General features: G+C 35.3%; 1 protein-coding gene across 27 annotated transcripts in view; it reads left to right on the plus strand.

Moving 5' to 3' along the window:
• Positions 1 to 46: 46 nt before the first annotated feature.
• LOC105346588 (ventricular zone-expressed PH domain-containing protein homolog 1) overlaps positions 47 to 20,468 on the plus strand; it is a 40,799-nt gene continuing 20,377 nt past the window's right edge. Inside the window, exons 1-5 of one of the 27 annotated variants that reach the window (XM_066078206.1) lie at positions 53 to 115; positions 5,437 to 5,493; positions 6,996 to 7,113; positions 10,367 to 10,444; positions 18,511 to 18,613. The gene's annotated coding sequence lies outside the window, so the exon portion shown is untranslated. The other 26 variants (XM_066078209.1, XM_066078208.1, XM_034481043.2 and 23 more) reach the window with 26 other exon arrangements.

Consider the following 20,468-nt stretch of genomic DNA (forward strand, 5'->3'; position numbering starts at 1 on the left):
GGCAGATAATATTAGAGTTATCTTCCCTTGGATTGTTTTTAAAAAGGAAAAGGGACAATTCGGTAATCGCTTTGAATAGTTTATATCAGGATTACATCTTTCAGAATTACACTCAGTATGTATTTTTTTCTTATTTTTTATATTGTACTCTTAAGATTTTATTTCGCTTACTGTTATTGTGACACAGTCACACAGCAGAGTGTCACACTACTGATGTAATAAAGAAATTTTCGAATTTTCTCTGATGATCTGCTGATGATACGCCATTGTTTTCTGTAGAGAAGTAGATATGTATAGTATACATCCCTGTGGGTTAAAGCTAACGTTATACCTATCCTTTTCTCAAAAGTCTCATTTTCCTCGACTAACGCCAGGAACGTTATCCAACATAGACGGATATAAATAAAGATTTATGGTTACATTGAAATTTATGTTAAAACGGGCTTGGCCCTTGTGTTCTGCCCCAAGATATTTATGCAGCACATTTGGACGAATTTTAATAAAAGTACACATACCTGTGAAAGAAGTGCAATCAAAATAGTTGAAAGGGATAATTTCCAAGATAATTTCATTGACACATTATCCACTGTTATCATCTTTCACTCAGGAAAAATTCAAAAGAACGAAAACAGATTCCTTACGGAGATTAATAATGGGGAATGTTTACATCTTTCTCCATTCTGAATACATCGCGCAATTTTTCAACGTTAAAATCCGGGCTTTCTGAAATGCAAAATCCCTGTAGACATCACAATTTTTAGCAATGTATTGAAACCTGATAAGCTAACCGGCTGGGGCATTTTGACTGAGAAATCTTGAAAATTTTTAATACTTTTGAATGAACATCGTTTGATGCCTGAGGTATTTATAAATATCAAACAATTAAACAAAATGTGAATCCAGGATATCTTAGGACAGAGTATAGTTAGACAGTCACTGGTTTGCTTTGTTGCGGTTGTGATTTATCAGCTGTGTATTTTAATTTCTGAATGATAAATTTTGTGAAACCTGTCTGAGACAAGCATACAACAGCTGTAATATGAACAAAGCCTCTGATAAATAAATTTATTAGATATACTTCAATGCTCAGATATTTATCTTAGGAGGTCCATGAACCGAATTACAGTCAAGTCGTATCAAACCCGACTCGCACCCAAACCAACTTGTACTCAAATGGTCAGGTCGTACCCCAAACTATGTATGTGGTTCACTCGAGTCCTATAGTCCTAGATCTCAGTGTATTTGAATACGGGCAGATCAATATTTATTATAAGAAAATAAAATGAATGGCTTTTATTCGTATGATGTTATGTTTTGTATATTATCGATAACATTAATATGCGAATTGTATAACAAATTTAAAAGAATTAGTTATAAAAATCTTGTATACTATAGTTCTGTATTTGAATGCGGACGGATCAAAGAATGATTATGAGCAGGTTAACTATCATCAATTAAAAATAAAATTAATTGCTTTATGTGATTCCTTTCAACCGATCAACCAATGAGTTTGTAAGCACAAAATAAACATGCTGCTCATAGTTAAGAAGAAACACACATTTTCATCACTTTTGGAAGATCAACATGGTTCGAGAGAGGCGTGTTTCCTGCAAGAAAATGGTAAGTAAATCACTGTATTAGATATTGTTTTATAATTAAAACATATTTTTTTGAGTAATCAAATGGATTAGGCAACAGGCAAAGTTAATTTAAAGTTAAATAAAACATAAATAAAAAACATAACATATGAATGAAAACTATTGTATTTTATTTTCTTAGTATAAATATAGTTTTCCCGTGGGTACGAGTTGACTAGTGAAGTCGTACTCAAATATTTGGGTATGAGTTGGTTTGGGTGCGATTCCCTAAATTCCCTAAACATGTTGTACAAATGATTGATACCAGAAAAATCCCCAAACATTTTAAGATAGATGTTATCACTTAAATTGCCTCTTAATTTCTTTTAAACACCCTTTATACTGTCCCCATAAAGTGAAGTAGTGTGGTTTGTTTGCATGTAAAAATGGGGACTCTCAATCTGCACATACCATAAATGTTTTTTTCAATTTAACATGCTTCACTTTCTGAGGATGATGAGTGTTTTAGAGAAAGTCCAAAGCAAGTAAAGTGATAGTATAGTGATATTGGTGTCAGTAGTTAAGTTTCTGAAGAATTTTATGGTGTTATATTACCGGTAGTATTTCCACAAGGTGCATTTTTTAATGGCATAAGTAAGTTAGTAAAGAAGGTTAATAACTAGTCCAAAACTAGGACCAGTTCTGGTACACCTTAAATTGCGAGGTCTTTGAATGGGAGGAACTATAATTTTACAGCATGTCAGCTCAAATTTTTCCATATAGCTACAGATCTGCAGCTACGTAATAAGTTATTTTTATAAGTTTATAGCTAATGTAGCTCTTGATCATAAGCAATCATATTGGTCAAACCAGCATAAATAGATATACTGGTTCATAGTTTACCTTGGGATCGGGTTCTTGATCCATGACTTTTTAACAATTTGACTGAATTGACTTCTTTCAAATCTTTTGCAGCATATTTAGAAGCATCATTTTGATCTAAAAGTAGACCTTGCCCAAATGATATTGATCAAGCAATTATAATTGGGGATGGGGGTGATGGTTGTGGTGGGGGGGGGGGGGAATATTTCTGATATTTTATTTCAAATATAATTGATGGTTTATACATGTATAATAAAATATGAAATATATTACTTTTAGTAATCCAAATAAAATAAGATGTACTAGCTGTCATTTGTTATTTCATATTCAGTTTTCTAACTGACGCCTATTGTTGTGTATTTGACTACGTTAGGGAGATCGAAGATTGGGTGTGTCCCAGTAATTATGTCTTCCTCAGCACTAATAGGATTGGCAGGATCAATGTCGATGAAAGTGCATGGGTCTACAATGTTCAGTTTAAGAGACTAGATCCCTATTAAAATTTCTTTGTTAAAATGGATTTACTCAGTGTTACCTGATTTTTATTAAAATTTTATTATACCAGTAATTAAAGTTTGATCTTCATTCTTTAAAAAAGAGAGCTAGAGAAGGGGGGGGGGCATAGTTAACAAAATGAACTCAGACTGGCACACATATTTTATAACCATTTGTTGATGGTTACATATAGCTATATGTACTCTGTAATGGATACATCAATGCAGCTGTGCTTATTTCCAACAGCTCTGTAAAAGTATATATGCACTACACTACCACATGAATGTATAAACTTGATCTTTTGGCTTCATGCTGGAAAATGCTCATCTATTCATTGAAAGTTGTTACCTCCCTTTGTACCAAGATCTATCATGGAGTCAATTAGACCTATTTACAAATCATTGCTTATTAATGTAGGGGCCCTTCATCAGCTTCCCCAAGTACACCAGTAATCATGTTGGAACACTGATGGATCTCCTCTCTGTAGAATGTGATTGTACAAATCAAACTCCTCTGCATTTGACAATGGGTAGGTTTATCACCCACACACAGCTGCTAGTTCTGATGGTTAGTGTGCACGGGTGGGGGTGGGGAGGGGGAGGGGGTGTAGTTCTGATGGTTATACTGTACAAGGGTGGGGGTGGTGGAGATATTATTAACAAGCAGACAGGGAACACTAAAGCCTCTCTGTATTTTATTGTTACTGATTTTTGTGTGGTACAATTAAATAATTTAAACTTGAGCTTAATTGTACCTGCAGTATTTTCAAATACATGCAGTTATAATAATACAAATATTAATTAATAATCATTTGATTTGACAGTAGATTTAGGTTTAGCTGCCATTGAATACAATGATAATTAAGGCATCATGTTGCATGTACTAGGCAGTACATTTTGGTCAGATTTGCCATTATAAACATGAACTCATTTCATTGATAGTTTATATTTTGTAACTGGGCACACGTTTTTGAGATACTCATTTCCCTGTGATTTTTCCTCCGTATTTTCCATTGTTGTATTTCCTCATCTGATGACAGAGGGGATAGGTGGTCAATTGTGGTTTTGATTGTTTTAAGTGTTCACTGAAAGGAATTATGTACTTTGAGGGTCACCAAAGCCAAAATCATCTAAAATCATTCAAGACTATTGATTCTATTGTTGTTTGTTTTTTTAAGGGAAGGGGTGAGGCAGGGGGATAAGAGAGTGTCTGACTAGTAATTTTTGGACACATGCACATTTTAAAAGTTCTTTTAGCCACATTCTGCAATTTACTTTGACTTTGATTTGACTTGATTTAAACAGAGTAAACAAGTCATATAAGGAGTAGAGGAGTACTGAATACCTATTAAATATCTATTTTTGTATTCATATGTCCATTATATATATTATATATCTGATTTAAGGTTTTGTGACAGAGCCCCAGGACAACGGTAAGAGAACGCAGGGAGATTTGTTTGATGTGTTTGTACAGATTTATATATATAGGTGTTATACATGTTCTGTGCATCCACTACTGTCATATATCAGAGTAATGCAATTCATACAGGTAATGACAAACATGCTCCATATGTTATCCCATTATATCAATTAGTACCTGAGCCACTATGTATAAGGCACAGGGATGCCTGATTGACTTCAAATTACTTTTACCTGTATGACACTGGAGTACGCATATACCAATACAAAAAGATGCAAACTTATGAACTTGGAATCAATATATAGTGTCCACTATGTCAGACATTTTGATATTTCCTAGAGGGCTTCCAGATACATGTATTAGTTACATATTGATTCGTAATTTGCATCTATGATTTGACATATACTATTTGCACTAAAAGCCCTACTGACCACTCAGGTGAAGTCAACTGGAACCACGGACATGCATGGACTTTGAGAGAGCCATGTGTTGTCCCTATTAGTTAAACCTAAGGTCAGGCCATTTCTCTCCAGTGGGTTAAGCTGTTTAACTACTGTGAAGATTGTTGACAATAAGTTAGATTATAACTCATGCCATTTTAAACACATTTCAACATACATGTGGTGCTTTATATATTTTGCTACAAAGTTTTTATTGTGAACAAGTTGACCGTGATCAGCTGTTCCTTGACTACAGTTGGTTCAATGAAGTTATCATCAAAGGTAGCGTATTTTTTTGCACATTTTGTATAGATTTTCTTTCAGAGAACTCTAATGCAGATCATTTTGAAGTGATCTGTTGTTTGGCATGCCGTATTCAAAGCCTGATTGATTTTTGTGTAAAAGAGAAGAGAGCAGGTCAGTCGATGCCAGCTTGATTCGCTCGGCCACTAATCGATACTGCTGCACAGTTATCTGGGAGTTATGAATCAGAACTTTGGTAACTCCGCATGCAAAGAGTGCAGGGCAATTTTCATAAATGGACTGATAATTATTGAATACTAATCATGCAGTTCATTCTTTGACCTAATTATTGATATTTGCTTGCATTATTGTTGTTTAAGGTTCAGGATTTCTGTGCTTGTGGAGTCTATAGAGAGAATTACATAACTTGCCTGTTGGTATGTACGCATTTGTATATACATTTACTTTTTGCCTTTAGCAGGTTTCCATTCTTTTTGCTGTATTGATCACTCAGTGCTGATAACAGTTAATTTCAGTGTGACAAACTTGTGTTTTTTGGAATCTCCTAAGATTATTTAAATTCCCTGAGCCTCGAGCACTTGCAGTAGGACTATGGCGATGTTGTAAAATTTCTTTTGTCAGTGCTTGATTTGTGTATATCTGGGTATTGTTGTGTGCACCGTGTAATGGCCCTGTATTTCTGTGACAGTGAATCAGTGTAATAAGACTTCAGATTATCAAGACTGACGTTATAAGATTTGCCTCCATTTCTCTGTCACTCACTTTAATTTATTTCCCCATAATTTGGTGTACGGGTATTTAATTTTCTATAGGCGATGGTAACAGGTCTCTCTTTGAGAATGATAATTCATGTTTTCTCAGTATAGAGTTTTATGTCAGCTCAGACTTCTCATGTGTCAAAAAGCTCAATGCAGACCTGCATGAAATTTCTTGGGACATTGCGTCTGTCTAGACTCTGTCTACTTAGGTATCTAGCGCTGCTCTAACTCTGTCAGACAAGACAGACATTCTGAGTATAGCTCATTGGTTTGTACTATTGCCCGATGTTGCAGACTCACTCATGAATATATGTACATATGAGTATACTCAGAATATCTGCCTATTTATTTATGTACATATGAGCTAGTATACTCATAATATTTGCCTGTTTATTTATGTACATATGAGTATACTCAGCTCGATCACTAATAAATATTTACATATGAGTACCAGTATTAGCGGTGGCTGAGCACCGAGGACTAAGTATTGGTATAATTTTACCAAGTTGATCATATACATGTACCATATATATACTTGTAGCAAGCTCTGCATCAGCTCTTCAATGTATTTAAAGATTGTGTTCATTTGAACAGGTAATTGGTAAATTTTTGCTGCTCTATGATTCTCAGGGTTTTGGGGTTTTTTTGGGGGAGGGGGGTTGATTTCTTGCACAAGTAGTCCTCCCTTTAAGTACTGGTATTTGTATATTTTATTATTAAGTGTATGTACTGGGCTAAATGTGGGGGAGGATCTAGTCCTTTTGTCCCAGTTCACTCAGGTTGTTTACACCATGCAGCTGACAGACGTCAGGGCCTTTATGTTGATGATACATTTCAAAGAATACTCGACTAACATGTTTCTGTGTGTACAAGTTTCAATGATAGATCAAAGACATGCTATATGTGTTCAAGCATGCACAAAAAGGGCATTTACCTACTGTGTTTGTACTGTGTATACAGAGCGGGGCTGTACAATGGTATATATATGTTTGAACATGACAAGAGTAAATTCTTAGTGATACTCATTTCAATAATCTGGCTTTATTGCCACTTAGTTTACATTGGTGAAAGGTCAAAAAATTCTCACTTTCTCGATAAAAAAAATACTACACGCTCTGGCTAAATTAGTCATGCTGGTGTTTTCTTGGGTCTATTTATAGATGGCACAGAAACCGTGTGTCAGTTCAATGATTGCTTGTTGGTGGTGGCGTGAGGGGTAAGGAGGAATCTTCTTAGTGCGGATAACAGATTACACAACGAGACTCTCTGTGGCTGAAGGTAAAATATTACTATTCAAATCTTGTCATCTCTCACAGTCAAAAATATTTGTGACATATTTAGTAAGGGGTCTTCCCGATGTCTTAGGAAATTTTTTCTTAATTATAAATGCAAGGTCAGGGGTGAAATGTTTGGTATTACTGACAGTGTTGATATATTTATATAATTATGTGGTGTGTTGTGTGCAGTTGGCCCAATTTACAGGTGTATTCAGGTCAGTTTATTGTTTTGATGCTCTTGTTTTATGCTGTCATTTTGTCAGATATTTAAATGGAGGAAAGTACTTTACGGCAGCATTAATTATAATGTAACCCCTATAGTAAATAATCACTTTGTTGTACTTAGGTTTAATATGTGTGTGAAAGTGGCTCAGTGGTAGAGAATGTACGCAGGGTGAAGGAATTAATGGTCTGGGGCCTCAAACCAAGATTAAATTGTTTGGAGCTTGTTCCGTAAGCATTCTTCACAGGCTTTTATTAATCATATAATCCCTTTGAAGGATTTGCAGTTTCCGGAGTTCAATAGCTTTATTTCTAGATGAATCAAAGTGACCAAACACAACATTCTCCTAGTGGTCAGTGACATGTTATAAATAAATCTAATTTATGGCTGCTTTAGTGTCAAGAAAATATGTTTCAATAGAAGGCGAAGTGGACATTATCTTAGGTAAACAGAGGTTGATCTGAGGTAATCCTCCAGCTTTGAGGTCCTGTGGTCCTGCCCTGGTTACCAGTAACATTTTGTGTATCGATTGACCATCTGTTGGACATTCTATGTTTTAAAATTCAATGGAATTAGTCAGAAACTAGCCTATGTAGGGATAAAGCAAAACGGTTACTGTTTCTATCCAATGGGGTATATATGAAAACAATGAATAACTTTTTAAATTATTATAATTAGGTTGAATCATTGTTGTTTAATTTATTTCTTTCTTTCTTTCATTCTTTCTTTTTCTTTCTTTCTTTTATTCTTTCTTTTTTTCTTTCTTTCTTTCTTTCTTTCTGTTGGTCAGATGATGACTTATCAGCAAGTTAACAATTTACCCGCACTTTCTGTAAGTTTTTTCTTCCGTCCTGTTCGCTATAGATACAGGGACCCCGGAGACACAGAGTGGTACATGGTGAGTGTGTCGTCTAGGTCCTTCAACTTACTCACACTCATGTCTCTGTCGATTGTCAAGATTCCGGGACTTAGTCACATTTCCTTGTGTTTCTTTCTATTTTTGTTGTCGTTGTATCAAACTGAGCCTTGATCTCAATCCCACCTTGTGCAGGATGTTGACTTCATGACATGCTCAGTGACATATAATATATTGTGTCTTATGTTGTTGTGTTTGACCGAAAAAGGTGATGAAGCAACACATGTCATATTTGATGTCTGATAGAGTAGCTTTTGTCTTGGAAGTCCCCAAGAAAACTCTGTTGTGAATATACTGTAAGTAATTTACCAACATATATGATTATTTTATCATGTAAATGGGGATGGATGAGGGATTAAAATACCGTGGTACACGGAAGGATGGTCTTGTTTGATACTAGCTGGACTCCTGTATCTAAGTTAAGGGAAGTAGAAAAGAAAGTACCCCTAGATAAACACATTTGTCTAGGTTTGATATAGACTGAAGTTATCAATTGTTTTAATGAGGGATGAAGTCTTTGTGTCACTTTGACATAAGATACGACTGTGTGTATTCTGATAGGTCACCATGACCCACTCTCTGATGAAGTTAACATGCGCTGAGCTGACTAGGGACTCTAGGTCCCGTTACATCCTCGGGGACAGACTTTGGACTGTCGACCTGTCAGTACATCAGTCTGATCCTCATTGTTTCTCTAATACACAGCTTTAGTTTTTTACTGTTATAAGGGTATGCTCTGATTGAGTAAAGTTATCTTTGTTTTATTGTGTACAAAAAAATGTTATGATACTTCTTCAACATTCCAGTAATGTACTGATATTTGGGTTTCTTGATTATGAAATTTTATTAAGTTTCTAAGTTGATAATGTTGCCAATGACGACTGACCAGTAGGACATAGAGATTATAATACACTTTTGAATTGATAATGTTTTTCTGCTAATGTACCTGTATGATGTAGAAGTTTGAGCTGATATTGTTACTGCACTGTAGTGATGTACCAACAGACTGTGAGAGAACAAGTCTTCACTGTAGGGAATGTCACCTTGGGAAGATTTGAAGGTAACCTTCCTATAGCTGTCACAGGAGATGCTTTGTCTAGAGCACCGTGTGGATCCGAGGTGTATAATTGTCCGAGGTGCCATGATTAAACTCTGTAAAATCTGTGATGGAAATCAAACACCCGAGGAATTATACGAGTGAGAAATCGTAATTCAGCAGGGTACCATGAACATCAAATATCTTTTTTAAATTTGTCATAAATCCTCAGATTTCTTACTTGATACCACAGTGCTTGATAAGGGTTTGCGGGTAAATTTTGTGTAGTGTTAGAATTGCGTGTATAAGTACACCCAACACTACACCGTAGACGTCTCTTTGAACTGGTAGATTACAAGGTGTAATAATTATGTGGATCTGATAACTTGAGACGAGGTGGAAAAACCCCACATAGTTGGGCTAGAATGAAAGTAGAAAGTGGTCTGATATGTAAAGTTTCTGCCTTAATGGCTTCTGAGAATCTATGGGTCGTTACCCCTTTATCTCATCTCTCCTGATCACTTAACCATTTCTGTAAATTGAGAAAAAATATTTGGATTGTCACACTATCAAAGTAAAACATTTATGTTCTCCTCATGATGGTATTTACAATTCCCGGTACCGATGTTCCATATGAATGATAGTTTAAAGAATAATGTCAGTATTGGATGTATCAGAATGCTGTTAAGTCATTGTGTTATGGAGAGCAGACATGGTCCATGGGGCATTCAGTGTAACTGCATTGCAGTAAAACGAAAGTCCTGTCCTAGCATGTAGAGGTCAATTTTCTCTGTAGTGAAAAGTTTGTGGAGATAATTTGAGTGGACAGAAGGGGGTGTGAAGTATGACTGTGGGACAGTAGGTCGAGCGATACAATAGTTACCTGTGATATTATAGCTACCTGTAATAATAATCCCATAACCACGCGATAACAGACCCCGCTCTTCACCTGAAAGCTCCTACAGGGCAAAAAGTCAACAAATTTAAAATGATCAATTTGTTTATCAACAATCTAACAACAATACATTTAAGTGTTACGTACCTGGAAGGATTACTAAGGTCTCTCATTTGACTTTCAGATTCTTTAAAGTTTACTGACCAATAATTTTCCAAAAGATTAAGGACCTACAGGGAAAATGGATGGTTCTACAGAGAAGGTAAGTCTGTCCTCTGAAAGAATTTGTGTTGTATGCTTCCACATACGTTGTCTTGTCTTTATTTTTACTAACTCATAGATAAGGAGAATGGGGGTAAACAGAAAAGGTGTGAAGTTCCTCAAGTTACAAATGAAACCTTTGGAGAGAGGTGCAGTTTTGGTTGTTTTACAAGTCTTAACCTCTGCAGCAAGATCTGGGTTATCTGTCAGGGATCTTCATGTTTCAATGTAATTCCCAGTGTGTGTGTGTTCTCTAGTTCATGAATCAGTTGCTTTTACTCCCACCAATACCTCCACGTAAAACCTTTCCTGTGTCTCTGTGATCTTGTAAGACATCAAACTTTTGAAGATATACCGGTATATCAAACAGGGCGAAGCCTCTTTGTAGTCTGTTTACTGTAAAATATGACTAGAATTCATAGGAGATAATATTTTTATCAGCATCCTGTACTTTTGAAATCTTTAGCAGTTGTTATTTATGAATGTGCACATGATGTACAGCTGAGAATCTCTTCAATTCTGGAGAACCGTTTGGTGCCTGTTAGCTGAAGTCAGTAGGTAGCTGCAGGCCGATTTCTTCAGGGAGCTGTCACTTCAAGTTGCATTCAGTTGGGAGTCTCTCTAACTTTTTGTCTTGCACTTGTTATATAATCAATAAGCACTCACTGCACATGACTCCCAGGAGTCAGCAGACTCAGCAGAAAGGGGCAGGGATATTATCAGCTCTTAGTGTCAGCTCCCATAGGCCATGGCAGGCTCAATGAGTGCATTCTATTTGGTGGAATTGCCGAGACTATTTTTGCTCAAAGAGGCGCCTTTCTTGGGAACTTCAGGGTCTGCTTTTTGTCATGCCAAATTAAACATCTTAATCCTTTGTTATTAGATACATGAACCATAGGCAATATGGACTGGTAATTGTCTTATTTGACCTTCAAGCATGTCTTTATTGTACGGACTTATCAAAGGTCTAAATCAGCTGATGATCAGCACTTCATTAAACTTGATCAGTGGGTAGAAATCATTTATAGTCCTACAGATAGACACAGTACATTAATCAAATCTATACAGGAGAAGAAATGATGGAGAGATAAGGCCAGTGATGAGAGTAGCAGTGGCCCTAATACACAGGGTAATGAATTGTCAATGATGTGTGCAATCCCTGATCAGAGGGGGCAATGTTTCAACTCAAGAATGCTGAAAATGTTGATGACCCTCTCTTAAGAGAATTAATCAATGTCCATGGTGTTTTTAGGAATTTTAGGGGGGAGGGGGGTCAAAAGGTGGTTCTTATCTGTGTAACCTTGATGTCTTTGGTTCTGCAGTTTTGGATTTAGAAATATTTTTAAGATGCAAGGTTAGATATATGGTAACTTAACCTTTATCAGACAAAAATAGAATGATGCAATAACCTAGCTATTCTTGAATGAGCTGGGGTTCTAAAGGACAACAAACTTCTGGATGTAGAAGTCAAAAGTATCTAATTATATCCTGTTCTACTCAGGGATGGTGTATACTGTAATGTAGGCCCACCAAATGGAGGTTGCCAGCAGAAATTGGCACCGCTTGGACACTGACAGATTTCTGGAACTTCTCTGTATCTGTTTGACCTTGATTATCTCAGGGTTATCTAAAGTAGAGAAGCAGTTGATATAAGTGCATTGTGTATAGATAATGTTAATTTGTCAACAGTCAGATTAATTTACTAGATATACTGAAAGAACAAGGTCAAAGGTACTGATGTTTTAGAGAAGAACAATAGAAAGAAATATGTAAGCACACTTCTAGAGTCAGCTCAAATACAAGAAAGGTCAAAAGTATGGTTGCTTTACCACATGCAAGGTCAGGCATATTGTATTGGCTCAGATTGCAAGGTTAAGAGTTACCAGGGCATAGATTGTAAAACCTGAGGAAATTGACTGCAGTAGATTAGAAAACTCAGAGAATCAGTGGAGGAGATGAAAGAGAAGAGTTGATGTACCGCTGGTTAATGGCCGGCCACACCATGCTCCCTGACCATTGTGAGGCTCTTAATTACACTTCCAGTGAATGGCAGGGATGTTAGTTTTAGTACCTACCTCTTTCTAACCTATCATTGCACCGGACCACAGCAAGTAACAGCTCATAAAGCACTGTGGATACCCATTAGCTGGACCTGACTGAGGCCAGGGGAATCTGTCCTGGGCCATTTCACACCCACTGCTCTTCAATAGATTTCATTCCAACCTCATGGACCACCTGTTTAATCTTGTAATAAAATGGAAAGACCTTATTCAGCAGCACCGTTAATTTATGCATGGGCAAGAACTTTAAAGACCCAACTCCTGAGTTTGTCCTCTATCAGATCCCGTTTATCACACATAAAGTGATCCAAGATCAGCAGTAATTAATCCACAGAGATAAGTTCTGACCTGCAGGCCAAATCTGGTTGACATTAAAGAGGTGGCCATGAAAGAGGTGTGTGAAATCTTGGTGCAGTGGTTCTATTGCAAGGTCACCAAGTGTGGGGAGGTTACATTATAGTGATCAGAGAGCATCTCACCTAGAATTTGCTGGTTACTGAAACAGTTATCTCAAATGAGGTAAATTTACACCTTTCTATAATTGAAATTAGTTCCTAATTTTTTTTTTTTTCAATTTAGCAGTGTAAGGAGTTATTCAATGTTGTCCGTTTGCTTTAGGTGAGAAGGGTTGTAAGATGGATTTCTCATCTTTAATCAGAGGTACTTATTTCTTGTAACACTTTGATAAGAGACAGCCAGGGAATATGTAAAATAACTCAAGTACATTGTCTGAATTGTTCTTCAGGTGTTATTAATGTATCTGTTTGAACTTTGTACACATCATTTGGAAAAATGATCTTTAAAAAAGAAGACTTTCAAGTATTTAGATGTACATGTAGATATTATCATTCAAAATTTTGAAATCATAACTGATACGAATGCAGTCTTAAAACTCATTTAAAATTTGGTACATTTATCTTACGTTATATATTGAAGCATTCTAAAATGAAAATGGCTGGTAGTCTGATTTTTTATAAGAGCTAGATAGTGATATCTTAGGATTTAGAATGAATGACTGCAGATTTATTTTATGATTTCTTAAGATTTCTCAAGGGTATTCAAGGTTATGGTGACTTTGTTAATTAATAGGCCAGTCTGAGGGTGCAAGATTGAACTGATAACAGTGGTGAAACTCGATAGACTTGTCATATCTTAAAATGTAGAGGCTTAATTTTCAATTAAAATTAGAAATTTTAGAATTCCTTCTCTTGAAGTATAATTGAATAGATGAAATAAAATGGCTAATGATAATGTTTACAGCTTTAAAAATAATTCTGAATCAGAAGGTCACATATCCTTCATTATGATTGAACTTTCATTTTTATACAGAAGAATTTTCTAGTTTCGATACTCAAGGTACAAATTCCAGAAATATCAATATCTATTTATAAACAAGTGGGATTGATGCTCAGTTTACTCTACGCTTGGAAGTTGACTTCTGTGATGATTTATTTCATGCAAGCAGGCATCTAAGTTTCACTTTCATTGAGTCACTAGCCAGTACTCTAAAAAGGTAAATATTTGGTTTGAAATTCTTTTATCACGTTAGATTTAAGTTTAGACAACACAGGTAAATATTTACTTGTTGTGATTCAATGCTTTGGGGAGGAAGGGCTAAATTGTCAATATTTACTCAGTAATCTTTGGATAATCTCATCATTTTATGGGTGTCAGTTCCGGGATTCAGGCATTCATCTATAGATATTATTTCACTTGCACTGGGAGAGAAGGTAAATTGTTTATAACATCACGGATAGTGGAAACGATTGTAAAGAGAAAGTAGCATAAGTACATTGTGTTGTTCAGGCTATATATTTATGGAATCTGTGCCTCCAAAATGCATAATTATTTGTTATTTTATTATCAGAATGACAAAAAAAAGAAGAGGCAAATTAGGATTAACTGTGTGAAAGCGGTTGTAAACGGTTGTACAGACTGCATAATGAAATATAAGCATTGAATTTGGTGTATAAAAACATAAAGCACAAGGTAGTTATTGGAAGAAAGTCCAAAGGTAGTAGCTGATGAAGTAATCAAGAAAGGTTCACTAATAGAATGCAGGTTTATTTTGGATCTTTGTATACATTCAGAGTTCCAAGAAAATTCCTCTGTTGAGGTTTTAAAAAAAAAAAAATTCAATATGCTGGATCTTGGCAAATCGTTAATAAAAAAGTGATCAGATGTTTCTGGCTCCTGGGAGTTAGAGCTGATGTTTATGTGATGTTAAGTGCGGAAGTTTTTTGCAGGTTTGTATGATGTATGTTCTCTGATAGGCAGGTGGGGGGAGGCCAATATGTAAGAGGATATGATAAGGATTATCAGGGGCAAGGGCCATGTCCCTCCTCCCACAGATTGATAGCTTTCTGCCCATCAATGGACCGACCATCACCCTTACTGTATCAGTACAGAACAGATGTAATGGATCAGAAAACTTTATAAAAAATTAGAAAGAAGAAATTTAATCTTTAGATCAAAGCAAGCAGTATGTAAATCACAAACTGTGTAAGTGTGAGCTCTTCAGGAAGTGGTTTTCTTTGCTGGGTATATACATGTATATATAGACTAGTTATAAGAGGAATGGAGACTATAGTCATTAGAGGAGATCAGTTACTGTAAATTCCTAATTCAATGCGAGGAACTAATATCCGCGTAAAATCGCAAGAAGCACATCTCGCGGATTTTAAAATCTCGCTTCTATTTTTCGGACAGATGTAAACCATTTGGAATTATGATAAAAATTTGGCATTCGCGCGATTTTTTATTCTCACAATTTGATGCAAAATCATTAAATCGCAAAATTAAGTACTTGCGTAAAATAAGGAATCTACAGTGTTAGAGGAATGAGTTTGTTTACTGGTGGCAGTTGTCTTCTGTGCTAGGGATATAGAAACTATTGTGGGAGGAATTCAACTGTCTACCGGTGGCGATTGTTTTCTAGGCTGGAATCTAGACTGTTGACTGATGGTAATACATTATATATGTGGATAAGTACATGTTTTTTATGAATCTTAATTACTGCAGCCACATCTAATTACATATAGATAATTTGGTGTTCATGTTTTTTTTTTGTTCAATTTCAAATTGATACAAGTTAAATGTAGATGGTGCTATGCTAGGGCAATCAACAACTTTATTTCTCAACCATGACAGTGGTTGTATACTTTTAGAACACGGCACACGATTTTCATTAAATTTCAATTACCAGTACTTGTTTCAATTTTTTAAAGCCAAGCATAGGCAGCTCATGTATTCTAGTTCAAATGAATACAGCTATGTCAGTCAATTTGGCAAGCTATTGTTTGTCTCCAGTTGGTGCCACAATTGATATTGTTTTCCTGTTTGTACAATTGCTGGAGAACAAACAAAACTGTATGTAAACATTATCACCTGTTGCCGTTTTACATACTGTTTGATCATTGAAATCCGATACCAGCTACTTCACTTGTTTGTTTCTCTCTAAATCAATTATTTTAATTGATTGACTGCTTTCATAGTTTGAAAACCTTAAAGTGGTTTCTGAACATGTAAGTATAGGTGAAGTACATGGTGTAAATACATCAAAGTCTTGCTGTCCTTCAGTTAGGTCTCTTAGAGCTTTGACCCTTGATGGCTCTGAAATATTGGACCATGGCTTCCTTTCCTCTTTCTGCTAGAAAGCCATGAAATGTTTTTGGCTTTTTGATACAATGTATAACAGAGAATGAAACCCCACAAAAATATTTGAATCTCTTCTTTATTGACTAATCTTTGCAGACCTCTCAGTGTCCACTCTGTGGCAATTTGTAACAGCTAGTCTTTGTTAATCCTAAATAGGATGTTGCATACATCTGATCTACAAATAGGGTTTACCATATTTTATTCTCCTTTACCTCTCATGGAGTGAAAAAGTTGATGTAAAATAAATCTTAATTGTATTTTTTGTCAGGAAGAGCTAAAATAATTACCGTAAATATAGGAACAGGACTCTAGTACCTAATCACCCTAAATGCAGAAATTTTAGAGAGAATTTGATTTTCTTTTCCTAGACCCCACATAAAATTAAATAAAGGTTCGTGTAAAATGATTCTTAATGAATGCTTTTGTCTTAAAATAGATAATTAAAAATTAATTAATTGTAGATAGGATCAGACCTTCATATTGAACATGTATTTAATTTCCCTGTAAGCAGACATTTTATGGAGAATATATAATTTAGGCCTTAAATTATTAGTGAGAGTTTGGAGATACTATACAACCACTGGATAAAATCAAGAATTACATGTACCTTTTTAAAAAATGCTAAAATTTGCTTCCTGGTAACTTATAACATGCTTAATATTTTGTCCAATTTAGAATTCCACTTATTGTAGATTGCACTCACACTAACCGTTACATGTACTTGTAATTTGAAGGCTGTTGTTGCCAACATAATGTTGTTTGTTGTAATCAGGATATACAAGATATCTAGTCTCTAAGTGTGTCACTATATAAATGCCTCTGTTTTACATGCATTATCATTTAATTGAAAAAATATGCTAGTAGGCCGCAAACCCGGGAATAGTCTTTTCTGGTGAGATTACTTGTGTTTATAACTCAATCTGATACTGATTTATTACGCTGATTTATTAAAACGATTTATTATGCTCCTCACTTCAACATCTCAACTGTTGCCATGGCCACTAGTCAAATAGTCCGTTGGTGCCCATCTTGGGGAATGTGTGCTTCCGTTAAATGAAAAGAGTCAGGTTGCATAACGTCATATTGTTAATTAATCTTGTCAATAAATCACTTTGTATTGATTTATGATATTTAATCAAGGTAAAAATTGTTTCGCAGTGATTATGAGTAAAATTATGACAAATTAGCCTCATCATTTCCATCCATTTGCCTCAGCAAATATCTGAAGGCTTTTACAAAATCAATTTGTCAGCTCATTGCCCAATGTTTCTGAACAATTTATGGTGCATGGTAATTTGCACAGTGCATGCGGCAGTTCAATTATTTTTTCAAATTGCTTTTCACTGTTCAAGAAGGTCAATTTGTAAGAAGTGCCATAATGGTGAAAAAAATAAGCTTATAATTAGGGTTGTAAGAAATCTTAAGATATATACAACTGTTTGTTCTAATGTTCATACGGTTACAAATTTAAGTCATTATCCCATTGTTGAAAATGTTTGTTATTTATTATAGAAATTGAGTCGTTTCATTCTTGAAAAAATTTGTTTTGAATTTTGGTTACCGGTAAATAAAACAAACCTTGGATAATTTGTGAAATGCAAAAAAAAAGTTGAAGAAGTGTTGAAACAAACGTCTATTAGTCATGTTAGTCTTGGCGGAGACTGCTTTGATTTAATGTTCAGTTAAACAGTGCTCTTACTGCAATTGCGTCTATCTTTATACGCAACCTTATTGATTAAATTCAGAGGGGAAAGGCATGTCTATAGAAGAGCAGATGTAAATCTGCAGACAAAACATCTGACTGTCCAGACTCTCCTACTCCACCTCTCCCCCTGGACACTTCCTGGTTCAGTCAATTTATTACGAGGACAATTCGTTTAGCTTTTTTCTTCAAAGGTTTCTCAGTTGTATGGCTTAACAAGCTTTTATAGAAGTCTTTTCAAGAATTTCTTGGGATTCCAACATCTCTTCCCTGCTGTTGCTGTCATTAAATGCATCCATTTTCCTGTCCCGTTATAACTTTTGCTGCAGTAGTTGCCAGGAACTGCCTATTGATTTATCATTCATGTATTCCTGATGAAGATTTTATCAAACCACTCAGACAAAGAGAGATGTATACAAAACAAAGAAATCATTAGATGTACCACAAAGTATCGCCTATACACACACATCTCTATCTCTCATTTATCATGAAGCTTCAGTACTAATGCACTACTTTTACCATGAAAGAATGAAGATTTAAGGGATTTTTTTTAAATTTAACAAAGCAATATACCAGTATACTAAGAAGAGCAATTACTTTTTACAAATAGCTGTATTTCACAACTTTCCATTTCTTTATATTTTCTAGAAGCAGTAGTTTGAGAATGTCAGAGAGGTAGCCAGATGAGGTCAGACATCCTGTGGACATTTTGGTACACCTGTTCTAGGATTTCACCTGGGTTTGTCGACAGGTAAGTCTTTAGTTTGGATTTTGACAGGCATAGAATATCTGAACTTAAAAAAATTTCATGCATTTTAATATTTTGGTATTTTACATAATGAACAAGTAGAAGTCAATGACAAATCTCTTTGAAGATTTCATCAAAGTACCAAAACATTAATTTGCATAATATTTTTCTAAGTTAAGATATTTTATACCCCTGAGTGTAAAACCAGGACCCCAGGGGCACATTTACAGTGATTTTTACTGGAGAAACACAAGAGTCAGAGGTCTTTTATGAAGATCAAATGTCAGATCAATGCCAAATCTGCCACTTTTATCCTGTGAAGTCCGAGTTATGTGATTGTGAGTCAGCTCAAATTCTACAATCAACATATGTTTACATCATTGCATTTAAGGCAGTGATGAGTGAAATTTTGGTAGTTTTTGAATATTTATAAGTGGTCAAAACTTCAAAGAGAAATTAGATGTGTTTACAAAAATAAATTTTTAATGCTCTTTTCATTGTTATCAAAGTTTTTCTCATAAAACCCACATAGTTTTGCAATTTCTGATGAGACCTTTTAATAGCGAATTATTTAGAAGACAAAGAACAATCTAGTTTAAGTTTTGACATTCTACTCTAGTGTATCCATTGATGTAATTTGTGTAAGCTCCTGGCATTTCTACGTTCTTAGTGTCTATCATTCTTCCATTTCTTCCCAATTTCCTAATTTTCCTTGAAACACTCTGAAGGGATTTGCAGTGAGTGGTCTTGGTAGGAGGTCCATAAGCCAGGGCCAGCAGTCTGTGGTTCTTGTGGTACAATGCACTGATTGATGGGGTTACGTAGGAAGTTGCCCCGGACTTCTACTCTGCATTAATACCTGGGGATGTTTCCTGGGATCACTTTCTGATTTCTGAGCACATAAGAAGATTTTAGGGGATGTACAGGATTTTTTCTCCAGAGTTTGCCAGAGAGACCTGGGTGGAATCAATAGTTTTGTTTTAAAGCTCACTGTTTTAAGCTCACCTGGTCGATTGTACAAGTGAGCTTTATTTTTCTGTTGTCATTGATGTGAACCATCTGTGTTTTTTGTTGTTTTTTTCCTTTGGCATTTTAATTTTTTATTTGAAGCCAATGGTGCAATTTCAACTAATTTAGCAAAAAGCATCATTTGTTTTAATGCAGAGTCAAGCATTTTCCTTGTTGGAAACGAATGAAAATAAGGAAGGTTGTCTTAAAAATTCTTGTCTCAAATAGTTAATGGAATCCATTACATAAGCTTCGATCCTGACATGTATCAGATTTTTAAGCTTTTTGAAAGATTTTTCAAGTCTAGTCTGACATACAGTAATCATTGGGGTCAGAGAACAAAATATAAATGTTATCAAGTTGATTTATACCGTAAACAGTGAAGGTCACAAGTTTTTTGGAATTTTTTTTTTGGGGGGGGGTGTTTGAAGGGGTGGTCAAATTTTGCATAGATATTAAATAAAAAAGTTTACTGAAAAAAAAAAACTGAACTGACAGGAGTAAGAATGCAAACAAGTTTTAAGAAATTTCTTAACCTCTAATTATACTAAATGTAAACTTTGGGGTCAAAGAAAGGTTACTTTGGCAGGCTACTTGGGTCATTTGCAGGTGAGCAATGTGGCCCTTAGGTCTGTTGTTAATGTCCTGTCTGGTTTCATCATGAACTTGTGGTGGAATTTTACCAGTTTTTGTCTGACATTATACTGAACTTGACTGCTTGTCCAGACAAAAAAATCAGCGTTTGCCTTTGATATTCAAAGTTTTCTTTTACTGCTATTATGGTTAGACAGTAAACTGTGTTTATATAATTGATATTTTCAACCAAAAACTGCTGCCTTCACACATTCTG

Source organism: Magallana gigas, chromosome 3 (assembly GCF_963853765.1).
Source record: "Magallana gigas chromosome 3, xbMagGiga1.1, whole genome shotgun sequence".
NCBI classification, from domain to species: Eukaryota; Metazoa; Mollusca; class Bivalvia; order Ostreida; family Ostreidae; genus Magallana; species Magallana gigas.